We start from the raw sequence: 24,810 nt of genomic DNA, 5'->3' as shown, positions 1-24,810 counted from the left end.
AAATAATTGTCATTGGCCTCCAGCCTCATCTCATACATGTCAAATACATTCCAAAAGGTGTGCTTATGCACATATTACATGTTTAAAATCAAAGATACAAGTTTTGACATACAAAGCTACAAATAGGATTTCATGCTAACATTTTCATGAAATAGATACTTCAAGTCTACGAAACTTCCATGGCATAGTGTGCATCCCAAATCAAGGTCCATGTACCTGAAAAATGTCCCCATTATGTAGGTGAGTAACATAAAGCTACTCGTAGGAGATGAGCATGCATAGACCTAACATTTTACTATTCATTAAATTGATATAAATCAATATATAAGGTCCATGCCACCTAGCGTCAATGTCCAAGGTAATACTCAAGGAGCATCCTAAGCTACCTTAAAGCATTTCTAGCATAAACCACATCATGCATGTAATTTAAACAACGTAGAAGCATGCAGTGCACGTAACAAGGTAATCAATTTACAAGTATACATACACAAGTATACAATCAATATTGAAATGCACTTAAGACAAGTATACAAGACACAAGTATACTAGGTTATCTAGAAGGTAAATCACCTATATACAAATATACACACCAAGTACGCTAAGCAATATTGAAATGGAAATGCAACATATATACAAGTATACACTCACAAGTATACTAAGCATTTTTGATATACAAGGCATACAAGTATACAAATCTAAGTATACTAAGCAAGAAATGAGGTATCATGCATCCTAGCACAAGTTAAAAGCAATCGAATATTACAACTAGGAATTGAATGTGAAATCAACAATTGGCGGAAAGACAAAGGACATAAAGTCTCAATGACCAAGCAAGTGGTTACGGGTTACTAGCCCGCAAGGTACTACCTAGTGCGCAACTAAACCCGGAATAAAACCGTTATATTGGTGATTTTGGGTTATTATCCCTCAGGGCACCACCCGGTGCGCACTATATGAAATAGAGGGAACTCTCATCCCCCATACTAGAGCCATGCCTTAGCCGTAACAATTTCCAATGTCCATACAAGCTTTCCAAAAAATCATTAAGTTGTGTGATCGGTTGATCAACTATACATCAACCTTCGCAATAGCACGAATCATTGTAAAATAGGGCTATTGGTCGGGTAAGTCGAACCACTGGGACTGCGCTAATCTATGGCAACCTAAGTGTCTAGAGTCATTTTAGAGTGATAAGGGGTGTTCATAGAGGGTTTGTTTTGTTTGTCACTAAACTAGGAATTCAAATGTGCATAAAACAATAGTGCTAGTAAATGAGAGTTAGAGATAATAAAAGGGGAAACTAGGGAAGTGAATCCACCTACGCCCTAAATACATGCTAAATCAAGACTAAATTGGGGATAAACACTATATAAGCAATGATCAAGAATTATGTAGCAACACATAGTTGCTTCATAACCAATAAAAAGTTCATGAGATTAAAACAAGAATGGTCTATCAAAAGACAACACATTTGGACTACCTAGACTAGGGTGTAGTATCAAATACATTAACTTAAGCAAAAGACCATCAAGCATTCAATCAAATTATGAAGCACATGAAGGTAAGAATCAAGCATAGTCCATCAAAGGAGGTACCTAAGCAATGGAATATCAAGTTTTAAAATCAACATGCCTTGAAAACCATTCATAGTTAATATCTTCATTGTCACTATGAAAATAAAAGCAATAAGACTAATGTAAGAATCATCAAGACAAGCTAAATAACTCACATCAATCATTTAAACATGAATATTCATTACAAGAAGTAATAAGCTCTTAAACTATGAAAAGACCAAAGTTTATACATTATAATCCCCAAAATAGAACCTAATCTAGAACATGAACAAAAGGGGAGGCTTCATCACCTCCCTAGAAGAGGTTTAGTTACCCATGGTGGCCCTAGATGAAAGAAGAAGCAAGGCTTTCCCCTCCATTTTCGAGCTTCCTCCTCGAAGCTTCAAGAACTCCTCCCCTTTGCTCTCTTCTCTCTCCTCTAATCTTGCAGAATGAAGCTTCCTCCTATTCTGTGGCTCTCCCCCCTTTATCTAGATAAGAAACTCACCCAAAAAGCCCTCTCTCTCCTCCAAGAAACATCCCCAACCAACTCATAAAGGAGAGCTTCCAAAGTAGGTAAAATCTGAGCACAAGTGGGCTGAGTCGTGTAGAATTCTGCCCTAATTTCGAGTGCTCGAAATAGGGCCTCGAGCACTCGAAAATTGGGCAGAATGCCCTATGCTTGGTTTGCTCCGCCCAGACCTACTTTGGTAAAATGGCCATAACTTTGCGCTCCAAACTCCGAATGATGAACGGTTTGAAGATTTGGAAATCTAATTAAGAGCTATAAAAACTTCATGTTTTGGTGGAGATCCAATTCTCAAGTCTGGTTAGTCAAAATTGAAGATTAAGGCAGAATTTCATTGCTGCCAGGCAGTTCTGCGCACCTCTGGTAACAAGGCCATAACTCTCTGCTCCGAGCTCCGAATGACAAAATGTTTGAAGATTTGGAAAGCTAATTCAGAGCTCTAAATATTTCATGTTATGATGGAAGTCCATTTCTTGAGTTTGGTAGGTCAAAATGGTGAACAAAGTTTGGGCTTCACTGCTGCCAGAAATTCAGCATTGTGACCTTTGATGTTCAAAACTCCACAAAGCATCCTTCTTGCTTCTTTTTGGCCAATGAACCTGAAAATATGCAAAAATGTGCATATGAAGGTAATCTACATAATTAAACAAACAATGGACTTAAATAATGCAATTAAGGGCGCTTGAATATGCAATATTCGGCGCTTATCACACCCCCAAACTTACATTTTGCTAGTCCCTTAGCAAAACCAAAATGAATACTTCAATGAAAATACAACCATGGGCATGCTACTACAAAAATATCATCCATGGTGAAATGAAGTGCAAACAAAGCTCAAATACAATTTGAAACAACAAAGAACTGGAGATGGGGTCATTGGGAAGACTACCTTGCATATATGAAGCATTGATACAAAAATTGGCTGAATACATTTCCACATACATGCATCAACATCAAAGTTTATATAAATAACTCAATTATCATCTCTTGAATGGAAATCAACTCTAGCTTCAGTGAAAGTGAATTGGATTCTCAACATGCGGCTTTTACTTTCTTTTCAAATTCCAAAGCACAAGTTTTCAAATCATTGAATTGCCCTTTAAATGAGGTCCCTAAGGCATTATTTTATTTACAAGACAACTTTTGTTGCTTGTTGACAATTTATTGTAACTCATAAGCGAAACATAGAATGGTTGTGCAATGCTGAAGTCCCTTAAGCTTTCTAACCAACCTATGTAGCAAGCGTTAGGCCAACAGCTCCCAAACCAGATGGCTTTAGGTTGTTAAGTGTAGAGACACTCCAAAGGGCTTAATAGCTCAAGTTGGAAAGGCTACGAACTCCAGCAAACCATGTTTATTACAATTTTTTTTTGAATGACCTTGTAATGTTTAAGTCCTTTAAGCTTTCTAACCAACCCTTGTAGCAAGCGTTAGGCCAACAACTCCTAAACCAGACGGCTTTAGGGTGCTAAGTGTAGAGACACTCCTAGGGCTTAATTGCTCGAGTTGGAAAGGCTACGAACGTCAACTGGTCATTATTTTCTTTCTTTCTTAGTTTTTTTTTTTTTTTTAGACAACTTAAATCATGCCAAAGATATTCATTTATCAGGTTCATCAAATCAAATTAACTAGGCCAAGGTCAAGGTCGATCAAGTTGCATGCCTCACAGTTTAGTTTCCAATGTGCATATATGCATTGTGAAGCTTAAAAGAGTGTCGAATCCAGCAAGAATCTAATTGAGACCTTTATACAGACTAATTTGAATCCACGTGATCATTTCAACTCAAATTTTTCTTTATTTTCAAAAATGTCAATTGCTTCTATACACAAGGTATTAAACATATGCTTCATCTCCAACTAGTGTCAAGTTATACTATCATTGCTTAGCAAAAATGCAAAACCAAAAATGCATAAATGCACCCCCAAACTTGAAGAACACATTGTCCTCAATGTGTAAAGATAAGCATACCAAAATAAGAGTAAAGGGGGAAAAAGAACAATAATACCAAGTGGAGTGACGACGACGTAGATATTAAGCCATGTGAGTGCGCAACGGCATCCCCCAAACTTGGATATGAAGACCTATCAAAACACAACTAATGTATACAGGTAAAAGCATAGGTCTCGTAAGAAAAACCAAAACAAAAATTAAAACATTAACCTAAATTTTAGTGCAAGATAAAAAATCTAAACAAAAGACAAATGCTGACATTAGCCACAAGCGTAAAATGCAAAACAAAATAATGCCAAAAAATTTATTTATTTATTTAGTATTATTATTATTATTAGTACTATTAATTTCTGTAGGAAGACAAATGGTGGAAGATGCCGAGAGATGTGTGCATGCAGGAGGGGTGCCCGAGCATGGTGATGTTGGGTTGTGGGTTTGGTTGGTTGATGTTGGGGTTGAGAGGAAGGATGGTGGAAGAGAGAGAAGTTGGTTTGCATGGTTGGCTGCGAGAGGTTGGTTTGTGGTTGATGGGGTGGTGTTGAAATGCATGCATGGTTATGGAGATGAGGTTGTGGGGTTGGTGTTTTGGGGTGCAGAGAGATATGCCGAGAGTGGTTGGTTTGGGGAATGGAGGTTGATGCAGGGAAGGAAGTTAGTTTGGTGTTGAGAAGATGGGCTGCAGAAATGCCGAGAGGGTGGGGAAGGTTTGTGGGTTATGGGAGTTGGTTGCTTGGGGGTGGTGTGTGCATGGTGTTGAGGGGGTGGTTGTGCTGTGGAGAGAGAGAAATGAGATGAGGAAGGTTGGTTTGGTGTTTGATGCCGAGGGAGTGAAGGGAATGGAGAGAAGCCGAGAGGAAGGAGATGCATGAGGTTGGGAGGTTGGTTGCGAGGGCTCGGAATGTGAGGATGGTGTATTGTGCTTCACACTTCGAGCACTCGAAATGGGACTTCGAGTGCTCTAAGTCTTGGCAGTGAGTGAGGGAAAGGTTGAAGGGGTGTAGATTGGTGATGGTGGGTTGTGGAATGAGAGAGAGTTGATGAGGGATGGTGGTGGCTTGCATGGTGTGCATGCATGGAGGTGTGCATGGGTATGGGTGGTATGCTTGAGGGCATGCATGGTGAGAGGTTGGTGGGTTGGAGTTGAGGTGGCCGAGAGTGAGAAGCCGAGAGTGGTAAGAGAGAGAGAGAAGGTTGAGGATGATGCTGAGAGGGGTTGGGTGGGGGTTCTTGAAGGTTGGTGGTGGGTTTGTGGAAGTGCCGAGAGGGTGAATGGTGTTGGAGAGGGGTTGGTCGCAGGAGGCATGGTTTATGGTTTGTGGTTTGCATGGTTGGCAAAGATGGATGGGTGAGATGGGTGTGAGGTTGAGAGATGATAGAGAGGGGTGTTGATGGGGGTTGAGTTGAGTGGAAGGTGATGTGGCCGAGAGGAGAGCTTGGCATGGGAGGGTTGGTGCATGGAGTGGTTGATGAGATGGTTGTGAGGTGGTGGGTTTGGAAGAGATGGATGAGTTGCCGAGTGTGAGCGTGCATGGATGAGGTTGGTTTGGTTAGTTATGGGTGCATGGTGGTGTGCTGAGGGTGGAGTGTTGTGTAGTGGTGTGCATGGTGAGGGTGGTGAAAGCATGGTGGGCATGGGGTGAATGAAGGTGATGTGAGAGAGAGGTGGAGTGGTGAGTTTAAAAGAGAGTGAGAGGCTAACTTCGAGTGCTCGAAAATGAGCCTGCGAGCACTTGAAATGAAGGCAGTGAGGGTTGGTTGGTGCATGGAGTTCGAGCACTCAAACCAGAATTTAGAGTGCTCTAAAATGGCTCAGAAGGCTACGGAAGTTGGGCTGAAAATTTAGAGCAATCCAAATGGGAAGCTAGAGTGCTCTAAATGAAGGCAGTGAGCTTGGGATTGATGGTTCACATTTAGAGCACTCCAAATGGGAGCTAGAGTGCTCTAAATGAAGGCAGTAGGCTCATGGAAGTTTGGTTCACAATTGGAGCAATCCAAATGGAAGCTAGAGCGCTCCAAATACAAGTAGTAGCCTCGGAATGATGGTGAGGAAGTTTGGAGCAATCCAAATGAGAGTTAGATTGCTCCAAATTTTGACAGTAGCATTCGAATTGATGGTGAAGACATTTTTTTTTGCAACTGCTGCACCTGATGCCAAGCAATACATAGATGGATTTTTAGACCTTGCATGCATTATTCCAAACCAATGCATGGATGGAAATCAAGAACTTGGCAACTTCATGCAATGCATGGAAAATTTGGAAAATGCTTCAAACTGTGCAAATTTTTTACAGCATGGAAAATTTTTAAAAATTTCAAATTCAGTCCATTCCAATGCATGGGTGGAATTTGGTCTCTTCAAATGCATGGATAAATGTAGGAAAATTTTTTAAACCTTGCAAATTCATTCCATTCCAAAGCATGGATGAAAAATTTTGAAAACTTTTCAACTTCGTTCTAATGCATGGACAATTTTCAAACTTTTGAACTTCAATCCATTCTAATGCAAGGAGGGAAAATTGTCAAACTCTACACTTCATTGCAATGCATGGAAAATTTAGAAAATTTTTCAAATTGTGCAAATTTTTTTTCAATGAGTGCATGGATGATTTCAAGAAGATTTCCCAACTTTTGCAACCTCACACAATGCATGGATGATTTTGAGAAAATTTTCAAACTTTGGAACATCTCTTCAATGCATGGATGAGATTAAGAACATTTCAACAATGCACTGAAGATGAGAGGTTATGCATGTGAGTGCCATGTTGAAAGTCTGAGAAAATTGCCTGATAGAGCCGGAAACTTCCGGGAATGAAAATAAGAGTTGAGAAGGTCTAAGAAGCCGGTCTAAAATTGTGGAACACAACTGAAGAGCATTCCAGGAAAATCAAATTTTTGGCTTTTCAAAACCATTTCCCAGAAAATTTCAAGGCTCAGGCAATTGAAAGGAGGGAAGCTTGGAAATTGAAAGAATTGCTTCCCATGAGTGCTAAATTTAGTGTCGATAGCTAGACGCACTGAGATCAAGTTAGTCCTCCTTACCCTATACCATGTCTCTCTAGAGATTCAAGCTTCCCTAAGTAAGAAAGTTCATTTGGAAGCGGAAGAAAAAGAGCTTGAAGACAAAAGTTGGAAAGAGGTAATGGAAAGACCTCAATCCACTCTTCATCCTCAATGAAGTACTTTAGACTATGGGGCTGATTTGGATTATAGGAAGATGGAGTAGGTGAGAGTGCACCTAGCAAAGGCTTTTGAAGGGTCATATTGAGCACGGGAATGCTCGACAACTTATCCTTCAAAATTTCAACATCCTCCTCACACTTATCCGGCGGTTCGGGCTCAACAACTTGAGACAACTCAAGTGAGGGAATGGGATGAGATGCAAGCTCCTAAGAAAGAGATACATTTGATGTTGACCAAGGAAAAGAATGAATAGGTGGATGAATATTAAGCAAAGAATTCACCTCCGAAATGGAATTGTCAACATTAAAATCCTCGCAATTGAAATGAGCCAAACAAGCTTTTAGAGGATCCTCCATTGAAGGAGGTGCATCAAGCAAAGGATTATGTAGGGGCTGTTTTGGAGTCACATTGTTGATGTAGGGGCTTTTTCCCATTTTGAGCCACAATTGCTTCATTTTGATGTGGGGCAACAACTTGATCTTCCACCACCATTTCATCATTTTCACATATAATAACCACTTGATCATTCTCATGATGAAAGTTACTAGGAGTAATCTCATCATTCATAGAATTTTCTCTTGGATTGGCCATAAATTCAAATGAAAATGTTTCCTTTTCTTCATGATTTTTAGCATTAATCCTTTGCTGAATTTGAGATATTTGGTCATCTATCATTGCACTAACTTGGGACTGGTGATATGGTACCACTTGATTGATAGACTCTACTGTGGATTGCATGCTAGCAAGGGAAGCCAATAGTTGATTGTTGGAGTCCATCATTTGCGTGTGCATAGACTCCATCATTTGTTTGTTAGCAACAATTAGCTCATCCAATGGAGATGGTGGAAAAGGAAAAGAGGGCGGGAAAGGATGATCATTGGGTTGAAAAGGTTGCATATGAGATTGTGGGGTTGAATTTCCTATGTCATGCCACAAGAAGTTTTGTTGGTCTCCCCAACCCGAGTTATAACCATTGAAGTATGGATCACTACCCGGTTCAAAGAAATTTTCATTTGGTTGCTCTAGATAGAAGTCTGAGAATTGTCTCGTTGGAAGACAATCTCTTGTATGATGTGTATTACTAGAGCAAAAAGCACAAAACGCATGTGGTGTGTAGAATTGAGTTGGAAGATAACTACCCTCCATCTAAGACTTAAACATCAACAACACACAACATAATCAACACAATAATTCTTTATCATCAACTCCACATACAATGATCCCTTTCTCCTCAATTATCAACAAGATAGGAAATAAATGGCCACGACAAGGACCGATGCTTTGCAATATAGTAAAACAAAAATAGCCTCGACAAGGGCTTCACAAGCTAAATTAAACACATACACAATATTCACAATGCGAAACTAGAAGTCACGAGACTTACCTGGGGGCCTCTAGACTTACAATTTGCTAGCGTTCCCACGGCGAGTTTCGAGTCCCTAGAATCTCACAAACACGAAGATGATCAAAAATACACAAGGAGTATTCACAAGACACAATATTCACAATCAAACTAAAATTAACCCTAGAACCTTGGTCGCTAAACCGTTTGCAAGTCCCCGGCAACGGCGCCAAAAATTGATCGGTTGATCAACTATACATCAACCTTCGCAATAGCACGAATCATTGTAAAATAGGGCTATTGGTCGGGTAAGTCGAACCACTGGGACTGCGCTAATCTATGGCAACCTAAGTGTCTAGAGTCATTTTAGAGTGATAGGGTTTGTTTTGTTTGTCACTAAACTAGGAATTCAAATGTGCATAAAACAATAGTGCTAGTAAATGAGAGTTAGAGATAATAAAAGGGGAAACTAGGGAAGTGAATCCACCTACGCCCTAAATACATGCTAAATCAAGACTAAATTGGGGATAAACACTATATAAGCAATGATCAAGAATTATGTAGCAACACATAGTTGCTTCATAACCAATAAAAAGTTCATGAGATTAAAACAAGAATGATCTATCAAAAGACAACACATTTGGACTACCTAGACTAGGGTGTAGTATCAAATACATTAACTTAAGCAAAAGACCATCAAGCATTCAATCAAATGATGAAGCACATGAAGGTAAGAATCAAGCATAGTCCATCAAAGGAGGTACCTAAGCAATGGAATATCAAGTTTTAAAATCAACATGCCTTGAAAACCATTCATAGTTAATATCTTCATTGTCACTATGAAAATAAAAGCAATAAGACTAATGTAAGAATCATCAAGACAAGCTAAATAACTCACATCAATCATTTAAACATGAATATTCATTACAAGAAGTAATAAGCTCTTAAACTATGAAAAGACCAAAGTTTATACATTATAATCCCCAAAATAGAACCTAATCTAGAACATGAACAAAAAGGGGAGGCTTCATCACCTCCCTAGAAGAGGTTTAGTTACCCATGGTGGCCCTAGATGAAAGAAGAAGCAAGGCTTTCCCCTCCATTTTTGAGCTTCCTCCTTGAAGCTTCAAGAACTCCTCCCCTTTGCTCTCTTCTCTCTCCTCTAATCTTGTAGAATGAAGCTTCCTCCTATTCTATGGCTCTCCCCCCTTTATCTAGATAAGAAATCCACCCAAAAAGCCCTCTCTCTCCTCCAAGAAACATCCCCAACCAACTCATAAAGGAGAGCTTCCAAAGTAGGTAAAATCTGAGCACAAGTGGGTTGAGTCGTGTAGAATTCTGCCCTAATTTCGAGTGCTCGAAATAGGGCCTCGAGCACTCGAAAATTGGGCAGAATGCCCTATGCTTGGTTTGCTCCGCCCGGACCTACTTTGGTAAAATGGCCATAACTTTGCACTCCAAACTCCGAATGATGAACTGTTTGAAGATTTGGAAAGCTGATTCAGAGATCTAAAAACTTCATGTTTTGGTGGAGATCCAATTCTCAAGTCTGGTTAGTCAAAATTGAAGATCAGTGCAGAATTTCATTGCTGCCAGGCAGTTCTGCACACCTCTGGTAACAAGGCCATAACTTTCTGCTCCAAGCTCCGAATGACAAACTGTTTGAAGATTTAGAAAGCTAATTCAGTGCTCTAAATCTTTCATTTTATGATGGAAGTCCAGTTCTTGAGTTTGGTAGGTCAAAATGGGGAGCAAAGTTCGGGCTTCACTGCTGCCAGAAATTCTGCATTGTGACCTTTGATGTTCAAAACTCCACAAAGCATCCTTCTTGCTTCTTTTTGGCCAATGAACCTGAAAATATGCAAAAACGTGCATATGAAGGTAATCTACATAATTAAACAAATAATGGACTTAAATAATGCAATTAAGGGCGCTTGAATATGCAATATTCGGCGCTTATCATTGTGCAACAATTATATCACATATACACAATGCACATTGTCAATTACCATGCACAACGAAGTCATGGAATACACACAAGATATGCTCTAGGCCTTCAAGCTACAATAGCATACCAAATGTCATATAAGTATAGTGTATATACAACAAGTTAAATCATAATGTCTACTCATGGAATACCATCTTGTAATCATACACCAAGTTACAAATTATAAATTAAGCAAGAACATAACATCGATACTTAATTACCTCAATGAAAGCATACAAATGGAATTTAATTAAACACAAGATTACAAAGCAACCCCAAGAATTCTAAATATAATATATATCAAAGGTCATAGCAAGGCCTAATTTAATTTCAAGTTACAAACCAATTCTTCCTTAGTTACAACAAGGTAAATCAAGATCAATGCCAAGATAATAATTAAATAAATTTCTCAAAACTCATTCAAATATTCTCAATTTAATATATGTTAAAGAACATGTCAAGACATTATTTAAAATCAAGTTACAAGTTAATCTACACTAGGTACAACTAGGTGAATTAAATTTCATACAAGAAAATGATTAAATAAAGTTTTCTAAACTCATTCAAATATTCTCAATTTAATATATGTTAAAGGACATACCATACTCATTACATATATCAAGTCAAATATCAATTTAAATGTATGTAACACTTGAATAGAAATTAATTAAACTAACTTATTAATTTCTCTATAATTTAAATCAAATTCAAATGACTCTAAATAATTATATGCCAATGGTACTATCATGGTAATCACATATATCTACTCAAAAACTTAATTAAGTAAGTAGAACAATTAAATAGAAATTAATTAATTTTAAATAATTAAATCTCTAGATTCTAAAACAACTCCAAATGACTTTATGCTAATAAAAGTTATAGATCAAGTCATGGCCTTCAAGAATATCCTGTCCTAGCTTAATTTCATCCAAGGTACTACAACCTATTAATTTAAAAATTAAGTATAAGACTTGTAAACAATTTCTTGTAAGCTATAAAAACAATTAAAACACTTAGATTAAAAACCTAAATCACCCCTTACCTCACAAGAGGATTGTTCCTCTTGAATCCAAAGCAAACAAAGGAATTTTTGAATTTCCTTCAAGGGTTATATAAAGGAAAGTGAGGCAAGTGTTTTGTGTTCCAAGCTTTTAGGTCTAAGGTGAGTGAAAGGAGATTAAAACCAAGGTTTTAAGCCGAGGTTAATGGTTTCCTTCAATGGTGGCTAGGGTTCCAATAAAATCCTGTCCAGTTCTCATCGAACTTATTGGCATCTTGAGTTGAGTTCTCTGTAGATGTCTCGTAATGGCTAGTGTTGGAACTATCCATTGCATCGTGGTTTCGTCTTGTGTGGCGTTGGGATTCCATCTTGGGTTTGAGCTAGTCTTCGGGAAGACTTGTGGACTCTTTATTTCAGAAACCTTAGTGTTTATTCTGGGGGATGGTTCCTTTCCTCGTAGTGAGAAATTAGATTCATCTAGGTTCAGTTGTACGTTTTCTACGTGGTGTCTTTTGAGAAACATTCTATTCAATTCTTTTGATTTTACGAACTTACCATTTGTATGATCCCTTTTTACATGTTTATGAGCCATTGTTTTAGGGCATGCCTTAGAAACATGTTTAGGATATATAACTATGTAGTAATTGTATGTGGTCGTAGATGGTGTATTTTTATTTATGGTATTCATTTAGCATGCTAGTAACCGTTAGTGGTGTATAGCGTGTTGTCGTTTATTTGACCCCTATGTGATAGGTGGCATATTTCACTTACCATATGTGTAATGCGTGCTTAGTACTAAGGTATTATTTAATTTATACAATTTAATTTTACGAATATGTGCTTTGTAAGTAGCTGGTTGTACTGTTTCATTTTCCTACACTTATGTTGGGGTTTTGCGACCTTGGTTGTCGGGATTGTCATGAGTAAGCTACGTGGTAGACTTCTGTTTTGAGGACTTAGTTGTCTATAATAGGGATTTTGATCCAGCATTTTGTTTCCATTTGTGACCTTAGGATAGGTCTGCTTGGGACGGTGTCTTTCAGTTCCATGGAGTCCGATCCATTGGCTTAAGGGCATAGACTTGTCAGGCTTTGGATTCTTGACTGGAGGTTGTTGATAAGGGTGTTTTGCAATGTAGGAGTTGCTGACTCTACTTGCACTGAGGATTTAAGGCCTTAAGCGTAATGATGCCTATGACATTGTTGTCAGAGTTTTGGGATTAACTAACCTAACTCTCACAAGATGACTGGTTCCCGTAGCGCTTTTGGTAATGATCTTTTCCGACATTGACGTCATTCGTGTCGATAATTTTTTTAGGTTGACCTGGTTGGGGCAGGTTATGAACTAGTGTCTTATACTATCATGCTACTGTATAAAGTTGTGTGTTGTGGGCAAGTGCTAGTTGTCGTCGATGCTACCTTACTGACGAGTAAGTGTGGGCGGGCGCTAGTCACTGTCATTGCTACCACACATTTGAGTACGTCGTGGGCGGGTTCTGGTTGCTGTTCGTACTTCCATATCGTTTTTTTCTTTTGTCGTGTTTCAACGTTTCGTTGTCTTAGGATTCTCTCGGTGGTTGACATTGAGTTGACATGCTGATTCGTTTAAGGAGTTATTTTTAGTTCATGGTTTCATATTCCTTCAGTTGGATCTTGAGACTTCTGGAGTTATTCTTTAGTTCTTTAAGATCCATTCCTCAGTGTGACCTTGTGTTCGGTCCTTGTTCGGTTTTCCTTGGGATGTTTATAATTTCGGGGACGAAATTTCCTTAAGGAGGGTAGGTTGTAACGACCCCATCATTTTTCTTCCTTTCCTTTTTCTGAAATTTTATGGATAAATTTTTTCCGTTGAATTTTCTTTTCTAAGTTCAGTTACTCATCACTTAGTGTCATCTTGAGTGCTCAAAAATGCTTTCTGAGACTCTTTCCTGTGGATTGACAACATCCTTTAAGGACCAAGTCATTTCCACATTTTCATTTTTTTGACACTATTCACTTTTCGTCTTTTTCCCGAGAATGATTTTCTTCGCATAACCTCACTTTTTGTGCTCGGATTTGGTTTCGATTTTGCATGCATCCATGATATTTAAATTACACGCTTTGTGTATTTTTACTTTTCTAGAAAAGTATGCTAGTTGTTTACTTTTACGAAAAAGGGCATGCATGCATAGTTTCTTCGGAAACATTATTTGTTTTTGGGGTTTTTTCGTAATTATAGAAAGTAATTATTTTATTTCTTAGGGACCTTTTTGTAATTTATTTTGGAAGATATTTTCAAAAAGGACCTTTTTGCAATTACCGAAAAAGTGTGACAAGTGTCATACTATCATTGGGCAACTTGCAAGCATCTCATTGGTTCACACTTGGAAGCCTTGGATGATGACATGTGGAGGGTAGATATTCACCCACTTGTTGGCCTAGCATTGATGCACTTGTTGGCTTGGATAGTTGACAAGCGTAGAATGAACCATTGGATTAATGACAAATATAGGCATCTAATTAAAGTCTAGCTTTTGTGTGTGTGAAGGGATGGTGCAAGATTAGGTGTGTTTGACTTCCATTGACCAAGTGAGTGGAGGAATACACTAAAGTGTTTTAATTATTTCATTTTACACATTAAACTTTTCTTCTCTAAATTGGCTGGAACCTTCCATTAGGATAAAATATTATATATATATATTATGCAATACATAATACAAACACAATCTCCTTATCATCAAGTGGGACCTTAAAAAAATGCCATCCCAATATCATTTTCTCATTTTGGCTGAAGCTCACTGCTACCTCAAACTGATACACCATATATATCAGAGATATAGATGTAAGCAAAACCAAAGCTGCTCTCCTTCATTTTTCAATTAGATACACTTTATATATAAAGCATATAAAAAAAATCAATTTCAACCCATTAATATCTCAAGTGGGTAAAATCTCTAATTAATTAAATACTCAATCTTGACAACCTGATCACTTCAGCAAACGATATATAATTACAATTGCAATCGTTTACTGAAGTGATCAGGTTGTCAAGATTGAGTATTTAATTAATTAGAGATTTTACCCACTTGAGATATTAATGGGTTGGAATTGATTTTTTTTATATGCTTTATATATAAAGCGTATCTAATTGAAAAATGAAGGAGAGCAGATTTGGTTTTGCTTACATCTATATCTCTAATATATATGGTGTATCAGTTTGAGGTAGCAATGAGCTTCAGCTGAAATGGGAAAATTATATTGGGATGGCATTTTTTTTGGGGTCCCACTTGATGACAAGGTGATTGTATTTGTATTATGTGTTGCATTATATATATATATATATATATATATATATATATATATATATATATGTAACAAAGAAACTAAAATCAAACCTAAATATCATTAGGTGAGACCCGCTCCAAGTCATCATATATATATAAGTAATCTGATGGAGATCAAGAAGGCAAGCTGGCCGCCGAATTGATGAAGGAAAGAGTTGGTATTGTACGAGTTCCACTTGGAAGCTTTTGGCCTACACTTTTTGACTTTGCCTATTTTGCACATGGGTTGTATATGCATTATATTTGTTTTGTCTGTTGAGATATGAAGGACAAGACTACCGAAAGTGGAGTGATAAGATGGTGGGGTCCACTTAGTGATAGGCTTAGAAATGAGATGATATATCTTTGGTGTGTTGTTTGCACTGTGTCGGCATAAATTGCCTATTTATTAGTGTATGTTTTGAGACCTTGGTAGCATACAGAGAAAGAAAAATTAGAGAGAATAAGAGGACAGATAGAGATGGACTGAGAATTTGATGATCCGATGATTTATTTAATTTTCAGAGTAAGGTTTTTCATACCTTGAATGGCCTGGATAATTTTGTTTTAATTATTTTATTGAATGATATTTTGCTAAAATCACATATATATATCTTGTTTAAAAGTATATGTATATTTTTGTGACGCTAATTTTGCATGAAACTTCTTGAAATCCTTGTCATGGTTTTTCCTACTGGGACTTCCCCCGTCTCACCCCGTTCTAGTTTCAGGTACTGAGGATAAGCTTGGATTGCTAGTTTCGGGCTTAGGTGGAAGAGTTAGTGTTAAGGAATTGTTCAATTTATTATGAGATTTTTGTGTATTTATTTGAGGAATTCATTTTGAATTAATAAAAGATGATATTTCTTTTGAGATCCTAGGTGTATATTGATGCATTTTGATTTGAATAAATTGAGGAATTTATTTAGAAAATTTGAGGCGTTACATTAGGGATGTCATGGTGTGGACATTTCCTAAGCAAATTGTTCAATCGCTCTCATGCCTCATGAAACAATTCCCCATTCCTTTGTGAGAATTCACGAATTGAAGTTCTCATTGAATTGGTCTTTGACACCGGATAGTACTTTTTTAAGAACTCTTGTTGCATCTCTGCCCAAAAAGTTATCGAAAAAGGCCTCAAATTGTTAAATCAGTATTTTGCTTTATCTTTAAGGGTGAAAGGGAAGAGTTTTAACCTTAAAACTTCTTCCAGCATGTTCGTGTATTTCACGATGGAACACACTTCAAGAAACTTATCCAAATGCTTGTAAGGTTCTTTACTTAGTAGCCCATGGTAATTGGGAAGCATTTGAATTGTTTATGGTTTAATCTCATAATGGTGTGCTCTAAATGGAGGGAGTTAGATGCATGTTGGTGCATTATACTCATTGGGCACATAATGGTCTCTTAAAGCAAGAGGAGGATTCACAATTGGTGGCTCTACACGAGAACCATGATTAGCTTGAACAACGGGAGGTTGTGGTGGTACAAAAATTAGCCGAGGCATTCCCATTGGAACTTGGTCTTGTTGTTGTGGAATGAAAGGTCTAGGCATGCCTAATGGTACTTGCATATTATCGTATTATTAATACACATTAGGGTGAAGAATGTCATGTTGGTCAATGTAACCAAGGTCCTCAACATGGTCCTCATTATGGTGATCCATCGATGAAATGGAATCACTTGAATTACCCCTTCCCCTTGGATTACGAACAATTGATTCAAGATTAAATTCAATGGAACAAAAGTGTGATTCAAAGATCTACGACCATGCATGCACAATCAAAACAAACAATAACTCAACAAATAGAAAGTAGTAAACACTTCTCCTCCGCAACAAGTCAATCAACAACAAACCTCCACATACATTGATCCCATACTCCCATGCTTTCAACAATATGCAAGAAAATAAATTGCCTCCTCGCGAGCTGATGATTTAACAGTGAAAATAAAAATTTCCACCACGCGGGCTGACAATTTAACTAAGCAAGAGCGTTAGAAAAGCTCACAAAGGGTCCTTAAGCAACTTCAAAATATTTTTAATTTTTGCCTTGCTTTGCTTTGCAATTTTTTTATTTTTAGCTTTTTATGCTTTGCTTAGCCTAGCTTGCTTCTTTGCTTTAAAGTTCCTTTGCTTCAGTTCCCTTGGCTCCAAGTACCGAGCCAATTAAGAACAAACACAATAAGTAAACAAAGTAAAATAAAATAAAGATAAGATCAAAGGAGTACCAATTCCTAATTAATCCCAAAATACAGCGTTGCCATATCCCCTGCAATGGTGCCAAAACTTGGTGTTGCCATGGTGTTGTGTCGTTACGGTGCACCAAATTGGTGTGATATGAAATGTGGCTAAGTTTAAATTTATAGAATGCCACTACCACTACTAACTATTAATATAGCAAGAGTGAGTAGGGATCGTCCCAAGGGAAATGCAAGGTATTTTGAAATCAATGTTGGATTAGTAGGTTGAATGATCAAAAGGGGGTTTGATTGATTAATTAAACTAATGGTTCAATTAAAACAATGTAATTAAGTGACAATCTAGAATTTAGAGAAAGTAATATGAGAGAAAGGCCTTGGGGTTAGAGTTCACCAGTAAGTTTCACTTCACTAAACACTAGCAATTGTAAATTAATGGGGAAATTCATATTGTAAAATGTGTGTGTGTCACCAATTGAAAACCAAGCATGGATGGAAAATAAGCATAAATTGTTTAATCAATCTAGTGAGTATTACAACCCATCAAATGAGACCATTAACCATTCAATTTAAACCACAATTAGTGCACACACAAAAATATAGAGAAATGTACTTCTTGCACTTATAAGTATGGAACATTAAACAACAAGAATGGATTGTCCACCTATCTAAGAAATTAAAGCAACTACACTACAACTAAGCTAGTGACACAAAATTTAAGCTAATTAAACTAAGGATGTGGCATAATCCATCAAGAAATAAATATGAACTATCAAATAAACTACAAGAGTAATTAATTAAGCACCATGCCTTGACCATCACTAGATTAACAACATCAACACACATAGACATGTATCAATTTCATTAAATCTAGAGAAAAGCACATGAACATTCATTCTAGCAGACATAGACATATGGATAGAATTAAATGATCAATTGAAAGCATTAATCCATACAAATCATGTAAAAATCACAAGATCTATATTTATTCATGGTCAAAACATCAATTACAACTAAAATCCCCAAAAATACACAAAATCTAGGTTTAGGAAGCAAGCCTAAGGGCTATCTCTAGCCCCAAGAGAAGGATTTAACCACTCATTATAATGGTCATGGAACCCTCAAGGGCTAGCTTGGAGGTTAGTATCATCATCTTCATCCTTGCTTTCTTTCCAATACCCTAGTTCTAGAGAGAGAAACTAATTCTATATTTGGTAAAAATATATACTAGGGAAGAACTCTTTACAAATTGGTTCAATTAATCTATATCTAGCCTCTTTGAGTAGGCACTAAGTCAAAAGTACAGCCTTTGATTAGTATAAATTCGTAGCTACAAAAGTAGGTAGAGTCCGGGTGTGCTTGGGAATTAGACAGCACACTGCTAGTAGTCATTTCGATCAATTGATCCATCACTTAGCTTCAATCGATCGAAGATGATGTGTCTTAAAAATATCTTCTTGGCCTTATCCAAAATGCTGAGCTGGCACCGCCTCATTTTCGATCAATTGTAGCCATCTTCGATCGATCGAGACTTCAATCGATCGAATATCCACTGATGCAATTTTTCTAACTTCTTTCTATATTTGCTCCTTAGCTCCAAAATTGAGCTAAATGGCTCTTCTGAGCCTATTTGAACTTTATTAACCTGAAACAGACAAAAACACAAATAAGTACTAAAACATGAAAGTAAGATAGATGGATGGACTAAAAGACCCTAGCTTAGGTGCTAAAATGTGTCACATTTGAGCACTTATCACAGGATTGAAAAGCAAATAACTATAGCAAATGGAAAGTCACTTCGCCATCGGAGTAGAAGATGAAACACTGGCTCCTCCGGGTGCACGGTCAATCAAAGACTGCAACATCACCTGCAAGACATGTTGTCCCTCCCTAGTATCCTTACAAAAATTCATAAAAGTGCCATCGATGTGGCAGACTCGCAGCTGAATGGTGTTAAGACGAGTGCTAAGAGAGTCGTACTCTACTCATGTCATGGTAGATGGTGGTGGAGCAACAGGTGTATGGGCAGTTGCCTCAGCATAAATAGGAACATCCGCATCCCCCCAATTAAGTACATCCCCAATTTGCAATTGGTGACCTCATTTCAATTGTGAGGTGCTCTTCTTCCATTCGGTAAGGTCATATAAGAACACATCTTTCTCCTTTTTTTCATTATGGTTCGCTTTGTAACCCTTATTTTCGAGCATTTAGTAATCAAATAAGGGAAAGGAAATTTCCATGTTATGGCATTATCCAACTGCTGAACAATTAGATCATTGTAAAGCTTAAGAATCTGGTCCCATATGAGCTGTGGAACACAAAACCAATGCCCTTTTTCCACCGTATAGAGGGCATTTAGAAAAACACCCTTACGTTTTAAGTGCTTGGCAACCGGAAAAACATTTTTTGCGAGGACGGAATCGAAGAACCAAAGCCAACACGGAATGTAGTACTTGTTAGTGCTAGTTGTGCGACCAGTGTGAAATTGTTAAGACAAATCTCATGCACAATGTTCGAAAGATCAATGGTGTCCGGGAAAATGCAATAAATAGGCTCATCGTTTTCATCCAAAGGGGAATTCATAGGACATTCCCAAGCCATGGCAATGTCATTAATGGTGAACAAATAAGGCGTGCCATCAATGATTGTCTTGATTACATTTGGCTCCATACAAGAATAGGACATATTGGAGTAAAATTGCCAGACTAGACATAAAAGGAAAGCATAAGTATATGGTTTAAACAAACCTTTAAGGCCCTGATCCTTCAATTCCTTAACCGACTAAACCATCTCCGGGTGGCTTATGAATTCATACTCGATAGTGATTTTGGACTCAAATTTAATTCGCCAATCAGACCAATCCAGAGTAGGAACCTCCTCGGAAGTACGAGCATGCTTTGAAGCTATTTTGGGAGCCCTTTAGAAAGGGAAAGTTGGTTCAGGAATTTCGTCAAACACGTGGTGTGCAAGACTGAAAAACAAAGAACAAGAGCAATGAGGAAATGATTAAAACCTAAAATTTGGACCTGAAAATCATCCACAATACACCCCAATTGCAAGCACAAGCTACCACAACATCAAATCCCATCCTCCATTAGATACCCAAAATTGAAAGAGTGGAGGAAATTTTGGAAAACTTACCCCAATGAAGAGCCCCAAACCGTGCCCTTTTTGATGGAATGATGATGATGAGAGGAGTAGTTGGAAGAGGGTGGCTAGAGAGAAGTGATGAAAAGAGGAGTGAAAGGAAGGGTAAGAGATTGGGAAGGGTTAGGGTTTTGGAGAGGTGGAGCCAAAGAGAATGACGGAGAAGTGAGAAATGAAAAAAAAAATGGAACGGGTTTTAAACTTAAAATTGGGCTTGGTTAGTTGTTGGGCCTTGGTACCTAGATGCGAGGTTTGGCGTCCGAACGCAGGGTGTCAAGGGCTACGCGCATCACAAGCCACGCACGCAGCTGAGTGAGGCTAAGGTGCTCGGCGTCCAAACGCAGGAATTGGCGTCCAGATGCGAAAATAGCCAAAATCTATTTTTTTCATTTTGTCCAAACGGAGGCCAAACCGAGCTATGAAAATAACCTAATTACAAACTTAAGCTCCCCAAGGCCCTAAACACCTAGAATAATCACCGAAACGGAAATTGGAGCTTTCCTGTGAAAGCGCTATTTTTAAGGTCTAAAATTTCCATGAATTTGGATATTTTGGAGAAAATGGGCAAGATGAGCCCAAAATTTTTTTAAATTGTTACCAAGACCTTAATATAACTAAAGAAAACCAAAATGAGCCTTGTAACAAAAATCGAGATGATTTCGGAGAAGTGTAAATTTTTAAGCCTATACTTAGCCATTTTTCAAAAATTTGGTCAAGGCAACAATGAAATGTGGAAGCTTTGGATGGAAAGAAGTACTTATGAGCGCTAAATTTAACGTCGATAGTTAGATGACATGGGAATCTAACTAGTCCTCATATATTGGATCCGTTAAGAGGACGATGTCCACATATCCCACCGGCACTAGGCTATCAATGTAGGGCTTAAGCTGCTGGCCATTAACCTTAAAAAGATTCTCATTCTTTGGGTCTTGCAACTCAATTGCATAATGAGGGAAGACAGAAATGACAAGGAAGGGTCCTTCCCACCATGAACGAAGTTTTCCTGGAAATAGTTGCAAACAAAAGTTGAAAAACCAAAATTTTTGTTCTGGAGCAAAAGACTTATTGATGATATGTTTATCATGGAATGCTTTGGTCTTTACTTTGTAAATTTTGGCACTTTCAGAAGCGTCATTCTGGATTTCCTCTAGCTTATTAAGCTGCAATTTCCAGTTAGAGCCGTCTTGATCAAGATTGAAATTGAACCTTTTGATGGCCCAAAAAGCACGGTGCTTTAATTCAACCGGGAGATGACATGCCTTATCGTAAACGAGCCGGTATGGAGACATGCCAATTGGCTTCTTGAACACAGTTCGATAAGCCCAAAGCGCATCGTTTAGTCATAATGACCAATCTTTGCGGTCCGGCCTAACTATTTTTTCAAGAATATTTTTGATTTGCCGGTTCGAGACTTTCACTTGTCCACTTGTTTGAAGGTGGTAAGATGTGGCAACCTTGTGAGTGACAGAGTACTTTAGGAGGACGGATCTGAGATAGTGATTACAGAAATGAGATCCTCTGTCACTAAGAAGTGCTCTAGGCGTACCAAACCGACTGAATATGTTCGTTTGACTTAACTTGACCACCGCAAAATGGTCATTGATTGTGGTTGCCTCGGCCTATATCCATTTAGACACATAATCCACCACCAAGAGAATGTAAACATAGCCATAAGAAAATGAAAATGGTCCCATGAAATCGATTCCCTATATATCAAAGATTTCAACAATTAAAATTGTGTTCATTGGCATCATGTCTCTTTTAGACATAGCCCCAAGCTTTTGGCATCGCTCACAAGATTTGCAAAAATTATAAGCATTCCTGAATAATGAAGGCCAATAAAATCAACTTTGAAGGGCTTTAGATGAAGTCTTCTTAGCACTAAAATACCCTCCACATTCTAGAGTGTGGTAGAATTTTAGAATATTTTGGACTTCATTTTCAGGGATACATCTCTAGATTATTTGATCCGGACAATATTTGAAAAGTTTCGGGTCTTCCCAAAAGAAAATTTTGATTTGAGAGAGAATCGGTCTTTCTCTTGCTTCGACCATTGGGATGGAATTTTTCCAACCACAAGATAGTTGACGATGTCAGCAAACCAAGGAGGCGACACATGAGAAATCTGATACAGTTGCTCATTTGGAAAGGAATCATTAACTGGAGAAAATCAGAATTTTTCTCAATGAGAAGCCTAAAGAGGTGGTCCGCTACGACATTGTCAGTTCCTTTCTTATCCTTAATCTCAAGGTTGAACTCTTGGAGTAAGAGTATTCAATGAATGAGTCAAGGTTTAGTCTCTTTCTTTGCAAGCAAATGCCTTAACACGGTATGATCCGTGAAGACAATGACCTTGGATCCAAGAAGATATGAACGAAATTTGTCCAAGGAATAGACAACAGCTAGCAACTCTTTCTCAGTTGTTGTATAATTTAATTGAACATCTAAGAGGGTCTTGCTAACATAGTAGATGGCATAAGGAACTTTATCCACACGCTAGCGCAAAACAGCACCTATCGTACATGATCTCAAAGGGAAGAGACCAATTAGGTGGTTTCATGATTGGGGCGGAAGAGAGTAGTGAACGGAGCTTCTTAAAAGCTTTTAAACATGCTTCATCAAAGCTGAAAGTAGTGTCCTTGGAAAGAAGATGGCACAAAGGCCGGGATATCTTGCGAAAGCCCTTGATGAAACGCCGATAAAAACCAGCATGACCAAGAAACGATCAAATTTGTCTCACCGAAGAGGGAGGAGGAAGGCTAGAAATTAATTCAACTTTTGCCTTATCAACCTCAATCCCCCTTTTAGTAATGTGTCCCAAGATGATTCCTTCTTGAACCATGAAATAGCTCTTTTCCCATCTTACAATCTGATTTGCCTCCTTGCACCTTTTGAGAATGAGAAATTATGGAGACAATTTTCAAAGGATGGTCCAAAGACGGAAAAATCATCCATAAACACTTCAAGAAATTTTTCAACCATATCAGATAATATGGACATCATGCACTTTTTAAAAGTGGCCGGTGCATTGCATAACCCAAAGGGCATGTGACGATAAGCAAAAGTTCCAAAAGGATAAGTGAAGGTGGTCTTTTCTTGATTTTGAGGATCTGCAGCCACTTGGTTATAGCCGGAATAACCATTAAGAAAATAATAGTAACTTTAGCCGGCTAGCCTTTCTAGGATTTGATTAATGAATGGAAGTGGGAAATGATCTTTCCTAGTTGTGAAATTAAGTTTTTGGTAATCTATGTACACACGCAACCCGGTAGTAGTGCGTTGTGGCACAAGTTCTCTCGCTGAATTTTCAACAACGGTGATGCCATATTTCTTTAGAACCACTTGAGTGGGGCTTACCCACTTGCTATCCGAGATAGGGTAAATGATTTCGCATCTAATAGTTTGATTACTTCTTTCATGACAACCTCCTTTATGTTAGGATTTAACCGACGCTACACCTCTCGGGAAGATGTGGCGTCTTCCTCCAAAAGAATGCAGTGCATGCAAATGGAGGGGTCAATTCTTTTTAAATCAGCCACCAACCAACCAATAGCTTCTTCGTGTTCTTGTAGCACTACTCAAAGACCATTTTCTTGGTCTTTGGAAAGATCTGATGCAATAATGACCGTAAGAGTTCTGTTTGTACCAAGAAATACATACTTGAGATTAGCCGGGAGTGGCTTTAACTCAAGTTGAGGTGGAGATTTCAGCGAAGGGATGGGATGAGTTTTGGAAATTAATGGAAGAGGTTCCTTTAGCACTTTCCAAGAAGGAAAGTTCGAGATTGCATTGGCATCAAGTAAAGAGTTTACTTCACGAATGGATTAATCAATATTGTAATCTTCGAAGCCAAAATGAGCCAAGCAAGTTTCAAGAGGATCTTAACCTAGAATGAATGGGAGAGATTCTTTGACCATTTTATCTATGATGTCAAAAGAGAAACACTCATATTCCTTCGGAGGATGTTGAGAGGCACTAAAGATGTTGAGCTTCACCTTCATAGTTCTAAAAGAAATATCCATTACCCCGGTTTGGCAATTAATGAAAGCATAGCCGTAGCTAAGAAGGGCCGACCAAGGATCACGGGAATATGTCTTTTGGGATTGTGGACTGGTTTAGTTTCTAGAACCAAGAAGTCTACTATGAAGTGGAACTTATCCACCTTGATGAGTATATCCTCAATGATACCATGAGGTTATTTGACGGATCTATCCGCAAGTTGCAAGACAACCGAAATGGGTTTGAGTTCTCCTAAACCAAGTTACAAGTAAACTGAGTAGGGAATCAAATTTACACTCGCTCCTAAGTCTAGGAGGGCCTTTTCTATCTCGTTGTCTCCGATAACACACGAGATTGTCGAGGCACCCGGATCCTTAAACTTTGGAGGTGCATTGTGCTTAATGATAACACTTGCTTGCTCAGTAAACCTCACCCTCTTAAGAATATTGCTCTTAGAAATGCGTTTTTGAGTACACAAATCCTTGAGAGATTTAGCATAAGGTAGAATTTGCTTAATGGCATCAAGGAGAGGAATGTTGGTCTTTACTTTCTTAAAGACTTCAAAAATTTCCTAAATTTTATCGCCCTTGTTCCCAAAGTGTATGGACTCTTTAAGGTGTTG

General features: G+C 38.0%; 1 pseudogene; it reads left to right on the top strand.

The window, feature by feature from the left end:
- Window positions 1-15,796: 15,796 nt before the first annotated feature.
- LOC132305794 (small nucleolar RNA R71) lies at window positions 15,797-15,895 on the top strand (annotated as a pseudogene).
- Window positions 15,896-24,810: the final 8,915 nt, after the last annotated feature.

This window comes from Cornus florida, unplaced genomic scaffold (genome assembly GCF_030987335.1).
Source record: "Cornus florida cultivar Cherokee Brave unplaced genomic scaffold, ASM3098733v1 CherokeeBrave_3.0.0_Hap2_Chr04, whole genome shotgun sequence".
Taxonomy (NCBI): domain Eukaryota; kingdom Viridiplantae; phylum Streptophyta; class Magnoliopsida; order Cornales; family Cornaceae; genus Cornus; species Cornus florida.
This window is presented reverse-complemented; position numbering and strand designations above follow the sequence as displayed.